General features: G+C 37.2%; 1 protein-coding gene across 4 annotated transcripts in view; it reads right to left on the bottom strand.

The window, feature by feature from the left end:
• The window catches only part of ZNF521 (zinc finger protein 521), a 271,861-nt gene that overhangs the window by 138,342 nt on the left and 117,323 nt on the right, over positions 1–16,196 (bottom strand). The window lies entirely within an intron of this gene.

Raw genomic sequence — 16,196 nt, 5'->3', positions numbered from 1 at the left:
TACAACATATATAAACGTAAAAAGTGGCTGGGTTCTTTTAACCCCCTGTTTTAACTGAATTTATTAGGATATATAAAACTCTTCCTCATGCATCATTCCAAAAAGCATCTTTTAAAATAAAAGAATGAAATGTCCCCATATTCTTTATATTTTCAAAGGTGCTAGTACAAGCTTAGACAGAGTTGCAGTTCTAGAACCGAAAGGGATGAGTGAGGTCATCTATCTCAATTTCTTCGTCATAGACAATGAGATTGAGGTCCAGAGAGATGAAGTATCCTTGCCTGGAATGCGCAGAAAATGACCAACATAGCAAGCCTCAAACTCCAGACTGCCATAAACACAACCTCCCCTATACGGTGGGGTGGCACATTACCAAAAGGAATCGCCAATTCTTACCCAGGTGGCTCTCCATTGTGCTTCAAACCTGTGGCTCCTCTTAGCACTGGACCACGGGATCTCCTTTATAGAGCCACCTCTCCACTGCTAGTTCTTGCCTTCTTTGTGAGTGCTCACTTCCCAGTGTATTCTTTCAGCATGGAATTTACTGTGTTATATTCAAAACATCTATTTGCATTACATTCCAAGGCTTCCTGTCATTTAAGGAACAATGTCTTATTTCTCCTTTAGCTCCAGTACTCAGTGCACTGCCTAACAGGGGTTATTTGTGAAGGAGTGCATGAACTATACAGAAGTGAATTGATTTGGGCTTTTTATAAGTATACCCAAGAGTAAGTGTTTTCAGAGAAATTTATTGGAGGGAACCAGACTGTTGCCACCAAACATACCTACATTCTGCATCACACAACCACATAAGACCTTCCAGTCCCCCTTCAGATTATCCCAGAAAGATTAAACTATAGACTTTCAAAAGCTCTGCATAATCCTTATTGATAATATATTTTACAAAGCTACAGACTTCCCATATAAAAAATGTCCAAGAATATAACCTGAGAAAATATGGGGCCCTTCCTCAGCAGGACTTCTGCTCCATGAGAACACTGCCCCACAGTAAAGAGTATGAGGGGAAAAGTGCTAGGAAAAGGATTATAATATCAAATCCGACATTTTTTATAGAATCTGTGCAAGGCAAGCACCGTAATTTTTTTAGATGTTCCTCAACAGTCCAGGTGATAAATCAGTCATTATTTTAAAAGACATTTTAGAATTTTATTGTTGAATATCCTTACTAGACCTTTGAGAATATTCCTATTTCTAATCCTGCCAACTCCTCACCATCTTAATACATATATGATTCACTATCTGAGGGTGTATTTGCTTTTTGGAGGTTTAATTCTTTGCCAAGAGAAACATGAAATAATACTTATCTGTTCGTCATTGTGAGCCCAGTGCCTATGCACAATGCCTGTCACAGGTTTGAAACTCAGTAACTGTAGAATGAATGAATGCACTAGACACAAATTGATCCAAATAGTATAGCCTGTTATGGAAGGTCTGTTTTCAAATTATTTAAATTTGGTCTAACAAAATGGTATCAATCCAGACCCCTTATGGCACTGAAAGGATCTGTCTTCCACCAAAACGATGTTGATTTTCCAATCCTAGTAGGTCTAGACATTAAGCTTAGAGGGCTTCCTGCCAGCTACCTCATTTATTCATTTAGTCCTGCCTCCCGTCTACCCTGCCTCTTTGCTTTCTGCTCCAGCCCTTACTTTTTTTTTTTTTTAAGGAATGATCTTTGTTAAATATGTGGTCCCTGTTCATAATTAAATTCTGTATTTCTGGACATGTATTTATCAAGAAATTTTATTACAGCTCATTTTGCTTCCTTACTGCTAGCCTAACTTATAAAATACCCGAGATGATCCTTAGACTTATCTTAAAATGAAAATATTAACATCAGACTTTGTCAAGTTAGGTTTACCAGTACTTTGATTTCTAAATCATGGTGCATCTGTGCTTTGAAACCTCTCTCAATCACTTACTTATTAGTGATTTTTAAATATAGCATTCTATTCTAAAAATAAGGGGTTATGCATCTAAATTACAAGTCCTGTCCAAAAAAAAAAAAAAAAACACCCCACAAAATTTTCACCATTTTCCTTTCTTCGGAATGTAAATATATTTGATCCCTAGAGAACATTGCCAGTGAGTTTCAGGCAAACAAATAATGGCTTTTTAAAATTAACTGCTTTTCAAACTATTCACTTGCTTCTTGAGCATAGGGGGAAAATGTCTCATTTTGGGATTCACTTAGTATGCCTTTCATTTATAATTTTTAGTTTTCTTATATATTATTTCCCCAATACTTTTTTTGTTCCCTTGTTCTCCATGATGTTTCAACCCAACAATACTATTGAAAATCTTCCATTTCTTATCTATAATTGCTTTTTCTACCTATAAATTCATCTATTTACATGTTTTTTCTACCTTTTGTATTTACTGTCACCTGATATGATCTCTGACCTCAAGCAAATAAAGTGATATTTTTATCTTTGTGTTTGTTACGCTCTGTTTATTCTTTGGTTTTCATTGCTTCTAGGTTTGTTTTAATATTTTATTATGCTTTTCTATTTCCCCAACTTTGTGGAAGCATGATGACTTATTTTGATGCATTTTGACCAAATAATCCATAGACTTAGCATTAGATGAAATGATTCTAGATTACAAGTTAACTGAAAACACTTCATATATAAATTATATGAATGTGTGCATACATGGGGATAGGCGTAGACTTATGCCCAGATATTATAGAAGTGATGTACCATATGCAACATTTGCTGGGTGCTTCATGTTTGCTAAGGACTTTCATATATACATATACCATTTGCTCTTCACAATAACCCTATAAAGTAGGCAAAGTATGGATTATGCCCATGCTAACAGTGAAGGAACTGAAGCTTAGGAAGGACTAGTTAGATGACACAGATGGTTCTATCAGCTGTTATTTGTACTCCTTTTTTTTTTCTAAGCACAATATTTTCTTCTACTATGTTATGTGGCATAAGTTTAAACTCCCTATACCTAGAGTGGCAGGCTCTGAATAACAAAAAATTTTCAGACTCAGTTGAAGAATGGTTTGTGTCATACAATGTTTAATTCAGTAAAATAAATCATTTGCCTTGATATGGGGATTCCTTACAGGATTTCACCTGCCATTCAATCTCTGTCCGATATGAATTGCATAGAAGGTTACATACTCATGAGAAGTCTTATGTTCTATTTATGTGTAGTTGGAAGAAACTATATCACCATTTAGTTCTCAGAGAAATGGTTCCTTCTTTGTTTCTTTTTTCTGTTCGTTTTAATCACCAGGTTTCAATTATTTACAAGTGTTTACTAGGAACCTCTCCTGTGTAAGGAACTCTCGGGAGAAATATGGAGAATACCAAGCCAAGCCCTGCCTCCGTCCTCTCCGGCTCTCTGTGGTCCTGCCATGCTGGCCCCTTGCTGTTCCTTGAGCTAGCCAGGCACACTGCTGCCTCAGGACTTTTGCTTTGGAACTTCTTCCAATTTGTTTGCTCTTCACACAGACATCTGCAAAGCTAACTCGTTATTTGCTACCTCTTCTGAACTACTTTAGCAGTTCGCTACTACTTCTATTATGGCACATATTCCAGATATATTTATTGTTATATATTAATCTTCCCTGGTAAACTATACACCTTCAGGGGGCCATACTGGGGAGAAAGATGTGTATTCAAGAGCCCATACTCATATAATGCTCATCCCCTTTACAAACCTGATAGCCTAACATCTTGTACATAGCAGGAAATTAATAAATCTGTTATCTTAAGTTGAAGTACCAAGTGAGGAATATAAAGTTAATGCCATAGGCTAATGTTCCCCAAAGTGTGAGATATGTACCACCTTAACAGGAATGTACGGATACCGTTCTTTCTGATTACACAAAGGAAAAAAGTCTCACTGAAATGCTAATATGTCTTTAATACCTCTACAACGCTTAATAAATCTTCTGGTAACAACAAAAGAACAGGCTTCAGGCTCTCAGCTTTTTGTAGGTACAAGTCTATAGCTAGAATTTTTAAAACATTATTTGGTATTAATTGTATAAGTTTGATATTATCTTTTATTTAAGGTGATACTGATTGTATACTTATGGTTCTGATTAGTTTTGATGTTCATGTTAAATATTAAATGCTTACAAAGAGAATTTATACCGTAAATAATACATAAAGAGTAATGATTAAACAAACACCTGTGTGCCCAACTTAGCTTCCTGTGTTCTTTACAGACAACCCATTATTCTCTGTCTGAATTTGCATTTCCCATATTATTAGTAAGGATAAATACTGAGTCTTCATGTTTCCTATTTGTGAAATGCCATTTCATGTTAATTTCCCATATTAATTTGTTGGTTTGTGTTTTCTTATTGATTTGTGGCTGTTTTCTACATATATAGAAAATTAATAGTTTTCCCAGCTATGTGTGTTATAAATGTTTTATCATTTCATAGCTTTCAGTTTTGCTCACTCTATAGTAACTTTTAGTAAGCAATTTATTATTTAGATGAGCATATCATTTGTGATATTTTATTTGTGATTTTATACTGTCTGGGCATTACTTGAGATATCGTTCCCAACTCAAGGTCATAAAAATATTCTTTATATTTTTTTCTAAAAGACTTAGAGTTTTGTCTTTCACACCTTTTTACACATGTGAGTATTCTATCTTATTTTTTCCATATGGATAATGAATTGAATACTCCATCTATTCCCTCACTTATGTGCAAAAATGGCTATAATCTATGTTGAGTTTTTATGTGTCTAATATCTCTTGGAGAACCTTTATTTTGTTCTGTGGACTAATCCCACATCATCCAAATTGCTACAGGTTTATTATAAATCGCCTGCATAGTAAGACAAATCCTCCCCTGCTTGTTCTTTTACTTCAAGAGAATCTTTACTATTCTTCACCTTTCATTCTTTCATATACATTTTTGAATCTGCTTGTCCAGTTCCAAAAAGTAAGAACATAAAAAAAAAAATACATTTTAAAACCTGCTGAAGTTTCCATTGGAGTAGCTATAATTTACAGATCAAATTAGGGATATTTGATAACTTTACAGTATTGAGTCTTCTTGTCCATGAGCGAGTTAAACATGATTATTTTAAACTAATAATTGCATTGAAACTTCTCCACTAATTATTATGCTTGCCAAAAATAATATTTCAAATACTCATTTATTAGGGTAAGAAAATCCCTGTCTGTTCCAAGTGTTCTTTTTTAATCATGAAAATATGTTGAACTTAGATTTTTCTGCAACTCTTGAAATAAACCTATCATTTGTCTCCTTTAAACTGCTGAAGTGGTAAATTCAATCAATTAATTTATTGAGATTGAGCCCACCTTGCATTCTTGTGATAAAACCATTTTAATACAGTATAAAATCTTTTAACATAGTGGATTTAGTTTGTTAATATGTTCTTTAAAATTTTTTATTGTAAAATTGCCTAAATTTTTCTTTTACTGTCTTTGTGTGATTTTAATACTGAGATTATACTGGACTTATTAAATGGAGTGTCCCTTCTTTTTGTATTTTCTGGCACTGCTTTGGAATTATGTGTATGTTCTGGTATTTTCTTTATAGGAAGGTTTTCAACAATTTATTAAACTCTTTAGTGTTTATGGAATCATTCTACTTCTTCCTTTTTTATCCTGAGCCAGCTTTGATAACATATAATTCTAGGACCATTTCCATATAATCACATTTATCTGGCTATTAATACAAAATTATTCAGAATATTCTCTTATTTTTTTTATCTTGTGCATTTTGGACTTTTTAAAATAAAATTTAAAATTAAGAAATAGCATATATACACACACACACACACACACACACATATATATATACATACTAAACTGTAATCTTAAGGATATTGCTTGATGAAATTTTACATATGTATATAACAGTGTAATCACCACATAGATATCAAGATATGGAACATTTCTAGCACCCAAAAGAATCCCTTTTGCCCCTTCCTACTTCATGCCATCCCAGAGGTAACTATTCTGAGTTTGATTACCACTGATTAGTGTTGCCTAGTCTTACACTTTATATGAATGGAGTCATGTAGTAGTAGGTGCCTAGTTCCTTTTTTTCAACATTGTGTATATGAGTTGCTGAGATTGTTATATAACAGTAGTTCATTCCCCTTTATTGCTATGTAGTATTCCACTGTGGGAACAGAATGAGTTCATACCATTATATGAATGTATTTATTCATTTTATTTTGAAAGACATTTTGATTGACTCTAGCTTGAAGCATATATGTAAAATCCACTATAAATATTCCTGTTCATAACCTGTGGTAAACACTTGCACTCATATCCTAGATACAGACCTCGGAGTAGAATTTGTGGGTCATAGAGTTGGCTAGTATTCAACTTTAGTATATACTGCCCAGCAGTATTTTTAAAGCACTTGTAAAAAATTATATTGCCACTAGTAAAGTAAGAGAGTTCCAGTGGCTCTCCATTCTTGGGAAATAAGGAATTTTGCATTCATTTTTATTTCAGTCACTGTGGTATGTGTAATGTCTCTGGCTCTCCTAGTATCTTTTAAACTTCTGCCCATATTATGTTATAGCTCCCCTTTCATTATTAATCTTATCGTTATTTTTTAACTGGATTAATTTCACCAGAAGTTTATAAATTTTGTTAGTCTTGTCATAGAAGTGGTTTTTTTACTTTGTTGGCCTCCTTGTTGTCAGTTTTCTATTTCATTACCTTTGCTCTTTGCTTTATTATCTTCCTCTCTTTTATATTTTCATGGGCTTGTTTTGCTGTTCTGTTCCCAATGTCTGAAGCTGGATGTTTAGCCTCTGGATATCATGCCTTTTTAAATTTTCTAATATGTATTTTTTTCTAACACATATTCTTTCTTTTTTTAAAGATTTTTATTTATTTATTTGACAGAGAGAGAGCACAAGCAGGGGGAGCAGCAGAGGGAGAGGGAGAAGCAGGCTCCCCACTGAGCAGGGAGCCCGATGTGGGGCTCGATCCCAGGACCCTGGGATCATGACCTGAACCGAAGGCAGGTGCTTAACCAACTGAGCCACCCAGGCATCCCTGTGTGGCTTGATCCCAGGACCCTGGGACCATGACCTGAGCCGAAGGCAGATGCTTAACCAACTGAGCCACCCAGGCGACCCGCTAGCAGGTATTCTTATGTTATAACAATGTTTTCCTCTAAGTGTTGCTTTGTTTCCATCTCACAGGTTTTGCAATATAGTTTTCTTTCAGTTCTAAGTACTTTTAGTTTCTCTTTTTATGGCCCCCTTTGTTCCATGTGTGGTTTTAATTTTTCTATTTATGGAGGTTTTTAAAAAGATAACTTTTTCATGTATCATGGATTTGTATTGTGGCCAGAGAATGCGATTTGTGTGAACCTGAACTTCTAAATTGGTTAGGACTTCCTTTGTAATAGGCAGGGCGTGAAGGAGAGCAGTGGGTGTACAATGACAGGCGTGGGCCTGGACAGAGACTGCAAGAGATGCAAACAGCAGAGAAAATACAGCAGCTTGAGAGTGGTCGACCCAAAAGCTTGGAAGAACAGAGAAGATATGGGAAATACAAACAAGGTTTCAGACCACAATGATTAGGAGAAAGATGGAACACTGTGGAAAACCAGGGGGCAAAAGAAATTACGATTTGTTTTGGTCAAAGGGCTAGCAGAATGCATAACTGATAATGTCAGACAGGTAGCTGAAAATCTAAGACGGGGCCTCATAAGAAGGTCGACATTTGAAATGTGATATTTTAGTCATCTGTATGGGGTAATAATGAATAGGAAATAAGTAATAGGAAATGAGGGTGGGGAAAGAGAAGGGCAGATTAAGAATAGAACCTTCATGGGAAAAAATGTGGAAAGGTGAAAACAGAACGTATAAATATGGAACTGGCTATTGAGACTTTTTTTAAAAGTGTTTGGCAATTTTAGGGGAATTTTCTAGGAAGACAAAGTACAGCTAATAGAAAATTGCATCTATATTATGTGGTGAGTGGAGCAATATTGTAATAAGAGATCCAGAACGTAGCTCTTGATTTTCTTTCATTATTCAAAACCATCTTGAGTATTTACTAATTCCTACCTCAACACCATTTAAGCCAAAATGTAAAATACTTCTCCTAAATAGAATTCTGCCACTACACAGGACTCCACACTCTTTTGGCTTAGTACTCAAAGAACAAATATTATGTGCAATTCAAGATTCATGGTTGTATACAAAAACATTCCTATTTCCGAATTTCATATGTTCTAAAAAGGCATTGGAACCATATGGAACACATCAGCAAAAAAACCCAGAACTGGAAATAAGTACAGAAAATGTGGGGATGATAGTGGCAGCAAGTTTAATGTATGGGTCAATGATCAATGCCAGGTAAGCATGGGACTAGGGACAGAGAGTGGATATGAGGCAGGTTCTTCCATGTTCCACACCCTGATATTTATGCCAGGGGTCACTAACTCCCTGTACCAGGACACTGTGGCTGCCAAACAAATATTGAACACCACAACAATAAATCGGAAAGCAGACTGAACTTGGCAAAGCAACTCACTCTATTTCAAGAACATCCTGAATCTTACAAATTTATTTGGTCATGTAAATTTTCTACTTAATTTAAAAATATTATTTACCTAGAAGGAGCTTACCTAATTTTTGCTCTTAGCAAAACTTAGTATTGGCAATTTGAAATATAAAAGCTTAAAATCCATCCTTGTATGGAAATTTTTAATATATAAAACAGAACTGTGGAAGTTGAGTGGGTTCTGAATTACCACCATGTACATATTGCCATTTTCAGTATACGAACCATAAAGAAAGAATATTGACTTCAAGACATTCACAATTGACCTTCACATTGAAGATGATTTTTGAACTGTTAGAAACTTCAGGCCTTTTAGCTTATTTTAATATTTTTAGATCACAACTGATTTTAAAGCACGTAAGCACTTTTGGGGAAACTTATCTCTCTCTCTATGTATTAGTTATGATATACATGCATATACATCCAGAGATGGAGTATATACTATTTTTGTCACTTCAAAGTACTTAATAATAGGTTCCTCTATTCAACTGATATTGACTGAGACCTTATGACAAGCATGTTGGGTTTTCAGAGGTGAGAAAGAGGAAGAAGGAAATAAAGAAGTAAAAAAAATTATAATTTTAAAAGGAGATCCTAAGGAGGAGACTAACTTCAGAAAGATTTTGGGGAGAGGCCCGTCTGACAGATGAGAAAGGTGCAGACAGGCTGACTCAGAAGAGTAGCCCCAGTGAACAAGTGGCTCGTGGGAAGCCTCAGAAGGAGATCCCCACTCAGGAGGCCGGGAGGCCGGGCGGCCGGGCACAGTGCGTGAGGAACCACCTAGGCAAGCTGAGAGCAGCCGGCTACAGCGGACAGCATGTGGCCTCATAAACTGGAGAGGGGTTGGGCTTGTATTTGAGTGACATGGGAAGTCTCTGAAGAATGTTAAGTGACTCCATGTAACTTACATGTCTTCAGGACAGAGCGGCATGAAGAATGGGTTGGAAGCAGGTAGAAGATGGAGAGGGATCCATTAGGAAACCACCACAGTATCCAGGTGAGGACTGTGGCCCAGACCATGATGATGGCTTTGGCAATGGAAAGATGTGGGTGGGATATTTGTTAAAGGCAGAATCAAGAGATCCAGTGCTTATTAATAGATCAGATGTGGGGAATGAGGAAAAGGGAGGAATCAGGAACAATTCCCTGGTTCCTTGCTTGAATAATTTGGATGTGGGGTGGCTCCCTTTACTCAAATGATGGAAGTCTGGAAAAAGAACAGATTTTAGGAGAGAGAATCAAGAGTTTAGACTGTACTCATTACACTTCAAATATCTAAAAGAGATGCAAATGGAAAAGTCAAGCTGTCAGTAGCACACAATAATCTGGAACTAAGAGGAGGTCTAGGCTATGAATAGAAATTTGGGAATTCTTAGCATGGAGACAGTTACAGCCACATGAAGAGATGAGAGGCCTACTGAGAGAGTAGGACAGAGAAGAAAAAGAGGGCCAAGGATGAGCCTCAAAGAATCTCTGCACTTCTAGAATAGGCACGGGAGGAAAAACTTCCAAAGGCAAAAGTAGGAGGAAAACTAGAGAGCAAATGCCATGAACTCAGAGGTGTATGTCAAGGAAAGAGCTATCTACTCTGCCTCGTGCCATAGGAATGATGGAGACAGAAAGGCTTTCTTTGGAACCTGGAAACGCACCGGCCACCTTGGTGAGATCAACTACAACTTCTCTGGGAAATTAGGCCCTAAAGTGGAGTAGGATACTAACAGTGGACTGACACAACATCGATGACGATGGAACGTTCTGAGTCCAAATGGGGTAAGAAAGTGTGGATAGTGATCTTGTAGTTAACACACTCAGAACAAGAACACACATTTATCCAATACCTTCTAGGTTTCCGTCACTGTAGCAGGTGGCTCCTGCATGAAAAAAAAGCGAGGTGGCCAAGTGTCCTGCCATACTGCCACGCATGGGAAAAGGCTCTGGGCGAGCCACCAGCCAGACACAGCTCCACGACACCCATCCACAGAGGCATTTGCCTACTGTGGGCCTGGCACTGTCATGGGTATTAGAAATATGAGATTGAGTAAATTCTTGCCCTGAAGAATTCATAGGAAGAGAAAGGTAAAGACGTAATTATAAAACAATGTGACAATTTTAATATCTTTATGACATATTGTATCCACAGAGCATTCAAGGGGAGGAGAGATGTTTGTGGTGGGAACTCAGGGTCATAGAAGGACTTCTAGAGTAGCTGATCTCCAAATAGAGGGTAAGTTGGACAGCCTTATAGAAGGTGGAGGGCAGTCAGGAGGAGGAAGATTATCGGGTAGAAGAGACAGGGCAGTCTTAATGAGACACAGAAGCAGTGTGTCACCTGCAGGTTAATTAAAGTGTTTTCAACTATGGAATAAGGTGAAAGGTAAGAAAAGGAAGGGGAAATTTATCAGGGGCCAGAACCTGAAGAGTCATTATATTTCACAATAAAAGGATATTATAGTATCCTATAAGGATGGAAGTACAGAGCACTTAAAATATTTCAAATAGGGAGGGACATGCTATTCAGATTTGTGTTTTAGATAGATTGTTCTGGCAGCTTTGTGGAGATGGATTTGAAAATGATAAGCCTAAAGTCCAAGGGAACAATTAGGAGGCTGCTTCAGTAGTTTAGTGAGAGATGATCAGAGATTGAATTACAAACGTGGGAAGGGGATGGAGAGGAGGGGATTGATTTAAGAAATATATATGAGCTGAAACAGAGATCACTTGATGACTAACTGGATGTGGAGAAAAGGGAGACAAGAAAATCAGTGGCTCCACAGTGAAATAGAAAATATAAGAAAAGAAGCAGGTTCAGAGAAAAGGATGATGAGTTCAGTTTTGGTCCCACTGAGTTGCAAGTGTATGGAAACACGTGAGTGAATATCTCCAGCAGGCAACTGTGTGCATGGGTCTGAATATCAGTGGAAAGGTGGAAGCCATAGATACCCTTTTTAAAATCAGTTTCATTGAGAGGTAATTCACATATGAAAATTCACTAAGTTTACATCTGGTGAGTATTAACAAATGCATACAGTCATGTAACCACCACCACAATCAAGATAGGGAATATTTCCATCAGCCCCTGTAAGTTCCCTCCTGCATTTGGGAGATAGCATTTGGAGAGTCATCCATAAATGTGGTAGCCAGAGCCACGGGAGTGGATGAGGCCACATGGAGGGGGTATGCAGAATGAGAGTTGCAACAGGGCACAAACTTGTAGGAGCAGACAGAGGAAGTAGGCTACAGTTCACTCTGTGAGGGGAACCAGGAGGGAAAGCAGAGGTTTGATAAAGAAGAAATAGCCAATAGTGAGAAGTAGAATAATACGTAAACTAGGATAAGTTCTCTTTAAGGGAAAAAAAAAAAAAAGCATTGCATTGGTCAATTAGATCAACAGAGACCTTAAAAAAGTCAGCTGCAGTAAAGTGATGGAAGCAGATGATCCCTTGCAGTGGGTGGAAGAAGGGAATGACAACAGAAAGTAAGACAGCAATACAGAGAGGATTTTATGAAAAGAATACGGATGAGACAGCAGCTAGAGGAAAGTCCAGTGGATTTATGAAAAGAGAATCTTGAACCTGGAGTTAGAGAGCCGGATTCTCAGAGCTCCTTGTCTACCAGTTACTAGCTGCGTCATCTTAGAACTCAATTTATCTGGGCCTGTTTTGCTGCCTGTAAAATGAGGCAGCTTCATCAGATGGTCTCCAGAGTCCCTTCTGGTTCTGATTCTGTGGCACTGTGTGAGCATCCAGCAACACGGACACAACTGGAAACCCCTGCAAGAGCAATTTCAATGGACTGGCGGGGATGGTGTGAGCTGAAATGTGAATAAATAACCCCTTGAAGAAACCCGGCTATTAGACATCCTGGAGAAATGGAAGCAGAAGGACACATGCTTCTAATGTCATCGTAAGAAAACATGTTAAGGTCCAAATGGGGCAGAACCTGACCAGGCTGGGCCAGTGGCAATGAACTCCAGAAGAAGAACTAACATTTATTCAACACACAGTAAATGTCAGGAACTCTGCGAGGTGTTTCGTGTAGGGAAAAAACCTAGATGGCCAGCATTCTTGTGTTAGTTTATCTCCACCATTTACGGAATCATTGTAGGTATCGGAGGGTAGGCATAAATGTATATCATACTCGATCTCTGAGAGCCAAAGGGAAATGAATAGGTTCCCCCAAATATTTTATTCAAAACAAAGACTCCATAGCAAATTTAGATTGATAATTATAGGATTGTGGCACAAAGAAAACATGTTCACAAATTCAGAAAGCATTATGCAGAAGAAAAGGGGGGTTCACATTCAGATCTTTTGTCTTCAATTCCAAATTTCTCCATTACATGACAGCTACCTACTATTATCTTTCCGTAAGTGTCATGTGCCTTGTCTTTCATCCATTTCTTGGATCGCATGCGTTTATCCAGTACTTATCCTTCCCTAGATTATATCTAAATCCCTTTTAAATAGGTAATCTAGTCTCGGCCAAAAAGCATTCTTTTCAGTCTTTGAAATACTCATTCCAGTGTCTACCAATACCCTTATGTGATCACAAGTCAAGTCCAGAAAAAAATCTAATCTTGTTCTTGACAATATCTGTGTATCCGGGTTTTATTATGTCCCATGGTCTTCTTTTCTCTTCTGAAGTCTCAATCCTCAGCAAGAAGAAGAGATGAAAATACCACCCACAGCGCTAAGTCCTTCATTCCTGCCTGGGACTTCGAAGTCAGGAGACATACATGCCGTACTTCTTTTTGTGATAAAATTTATTCCCACACAGCATACCTGTCTTTTGGCAAAGACTTACATAATAACTTCTCTTTTACCTACATGGTAAAAAATTTACACAATACATAGGAGAAGTCACAGAAGCTTAACTTGACTAACAAAGAAAGTAAACAAATTAATTTTTACTCTATGTCTTTTTCTTGCTAATGCATTATTTTGGGGCTCCTTTTTGCAAAATTCCACATATGTTTAGATAATTTTCTATGTCAAGTCCAAATGATATGGCCTATTGTACATTTTTAAGTGCAGAGACTATCAGAAAGGAAGTGAGCACATGAAATTTTATGATTTAAATATTGTAATGAAGAAAAAATAATAACAATGATGAAAATGTTAAACAAATTAGTCAACTTTTGAAGCACAAAGGAAATATGTACAACTGAATCCTAGTATCTGGTCAGTTAAGGACAGTGCTACAAGCTCCTATTAATCAGCCTTAATAAGGAGGTACCCTTCTGTGTAAAGAGTCACTTTTAAGCCTTGGTATCTAGGCGTTTAAAAAACACTATTGTAAAAATTACAATTAAGGGTGCCTGGATGGCTTAGTCGGTCTGACTCTTGATTTTGGCTTAGGTCATGATCTCAGGGTTGTGGGATCGAGCCCAGTGTCAGGCTCCAGGCTCAGCGCAGAGTCTGCTTGAGATTCTCTCCCTCTGCCCCACCTCACCCAAATAAATAAATAAATAAATAAATAAAATCTTAAAAAAAGAATTACAATTAAGAAGTACTTTCAAAAATATCTTTTGCATTATTCTATTTAAGTGCAGGATATAGTTAGACTTCATCATGAAGATTTTAGGTATTAGTATTAAAAACTTGACCACCCCTTAATGATAAGTTCTCTAAGCAAGTAACTCTAACCAAATTAACATGTAAAGACTATCCATATGTCCTCCTTCATTTAAAAAATAAATCTCACCTCAAGTAGTGTAATAATATATAGCAATTTAGGAACATCAGAAAACATAAGCCAGCAACAGAGAAGAAACAGGCACATGCCTTTCCACAATCTACTAAGAAACAAGAGCCCGATTTTGCTTGATTTTAAGCGAACACACCACCACAATCACATACACACACACACACACACACACACACGAATGCAGTCATTTCAAAACAATTTTATGCACCATTTAAATTAAACATGAATATACAAACTCCTCTCTATATGTTAAGCATAGCAAAATAAAAAAGGGGGGGAGAGAAGTAATTTTCTGCATAAATGTTTTCTAAAATTCTTGTCCATAAGCATTTTAAAAATAAGACATTTTGGGGACAATTGGGCAAATGTCCATGAATATGGACATCTTATAGAAGACATTATAGATCTATTTAATTTCTTTAACTGATGTTGTTAATTGCCTTAACTAATAATATTATGGTTAAATGGGAAAATGTCCTTCTTCTTAGGAAAATCATGATGTCTGAAACTTACTCTCATGTGGTTCAGGTTAATAAAAAGTTTGCAGAGAGAGAAAAATATGACAAAATGTTCATATCCGGTAAATCTGTGATATGGATACACAAAAACACACGTTCACTGTGTTATTCCTTCATCTTTTCTATAGGTTTAAGCATGTTTGAAACAAAAAGTTGGAAAAAATTATTCATTTCATCTGATTAGAACTACCAAAAGAAACTACTTGATCCAACACATGAGCCAGTAGCCATTACCAAAACTATGCTCTTCCAGCTGTCTTCATCAGTTTGAAAGGACTTCATTTATTTAAATGAGAGAAAGGTGCAGATTTACTTGGAAGGAGAGAAAGGAAAGCAGCTTCAAAGTTTGGGAGCTTGCCTGTCACGCAGATGCCACATTTCAGGAGGATGGGCTCTGTGTCAGTCTTCCCAGCTCTCCCCTACCAGCTGACTGATGGCTATCTGCGGAGACATGCAGGGGGTCCTCCAAGAGGGTATGAGTGCTGAGACAAGATAAGGAAAATGCAGTGACCCCAAACTGAAGGGAGATGGATCTCCCTGGGGTTTTCATTTGGCTGGATCTCCAAATAGGGGCAGGTAGGGAAGTAGAAAGAACTCTTAGAAACCAGGTGATAAAGCATAAAGAAATTATAATAAAATGAGCCATCCTCTGCTCAGCTTCAAGGACTGGTGACATAAAACTATTTCGTTGTAAATGAACTTATTTTTCATACTCATTATGGCAAAGAAGGCATGAAACCACTCTTAAACTAAGAAAAAAAAATCCACTTTAATTTTGAAACCCAAACCCTAGGAGTGAAGACTCAGGGATATTTAAGGGGATGCCTTGAAATGGAACATTGGGCATGTGGCGCTTGATAAATGTAGGGGCTTTTAAAAAATCCTGTTGTGCAAAATATTTTGCTCACCACCCAGAAGACAAAGAGAAACAGTGAGTGTTAACAACATGGAATTATAAAGCCACCCCTACCCAATTTGTTATCCACAAATATATATATTCTTTTTAATTTACTCCAAGCCAGCATGTTGGCCCATAGCATCCTACTTTTATGTCATTATCTCTCTGCCATACACACAAGTCATAGCTGGGGATTTCAACTCGCGGTGAAGCTATGCTGAGATTCCAGATCTCAGTGGTGCTGGCATGAGTGCTGATCTCTTCAGTCATAGAGAAGACAATATCCTAGGGAGACTGGAATTAGTCCTATTTTGCACCATTCAAGCCAAAATGCTGCTTATCAAGAAGCAAGTAATTGCTGGCTAATGGCTATGGGGGGGAAAAAAAACCCACTGCATTTCAATCTAAGCATCTCTCGGCACATGACAATAAATAAAGCTGCGGAAAGTGGACACATCGAGTGGCAAGGGTTTCTTGAGGAAGTTAAAGAGCAAATAGTAAAA

This window comes from Phoca vitulina, unplaced genomic scaffold (genome assembly GCF_004348235.1).
Source record: "Phoca vitulina isolate PV1807 unplaced genomic scaffold, GSC_HSeal_1.0 scaffold24, whole genome shotgun sequence".
Taxonomy (NCBI): Eukaryota; Metazoa; Chordata; class Mammalia; order Carnivora; family Phocidae; genus Phoca; species Phoca vitulina.
The sequence above is the reverse complement of the archived record's forward strand: the minus strand, read 5'-3'. Positions and strand labels throughout refer to the sequence as shown.